At 51.3% G+C, this 318-nt stretch overlaps 1 protein-coding gene across 1 annotated transcript in view; it reads left to right on the plus strand.

Annotated features, from left to right (window-relative positions):
* LOC107741317 (protein FAM19A4) overlaps positions 1–318 on the plus strand; it is a 6,047-nt gene that overhangs the window by 1,403 nt on the left and 4,326 nt on the right. The gene's annotated exons all lie outside the window — the stretch shown is intronic.

Raw genomic sequence — 318 nt, forward strand, 5'->3', positions numbered from 1 at the left:
CGGCAGTCATATTTCAGGGTGACCGTGCCACTCTTTATCACAACCCTGCTAAAAGTGCCAGTACCTGTGCTCATTGGCGCCCCTTCAGCGGTGGCGCCCTAGGCCACCGCCTAGCTCGCCTATGCCTAGAAACTAGGGATGCACCCGGTATCGGGCCCGAGACTGAGCTTCTGTACTCATACTTGTACTCGTTAAAATGCCCCGATACCAAACGCCGATACCACACAGCATGTGATAAGCGCCATATTCAGACAAAGAAACACCAACAACAGAACAACAGACAGCAGAATGGAGTTAAGGATGTCTACTACGAAGTAT

The sequence above is a fragment of the Sinocyclocheilus rhinocerous genome, unplaced genomic scaffold, assembly GCF_001515625.1.
Source record: "Sinocyclocheilus rhinocerous isolate Xijiao unplaced genomic scaffold, SAMN03320098_v1.1 scaffold1758, whole genome shotgun sequence".
NCBI lineage: Eukaryota > Metazoa > Chordata > Actinopteri > Cypriniformes > Cyprinidae > Sinocyclocheilus > Sinocyclocheilus rhinocerous.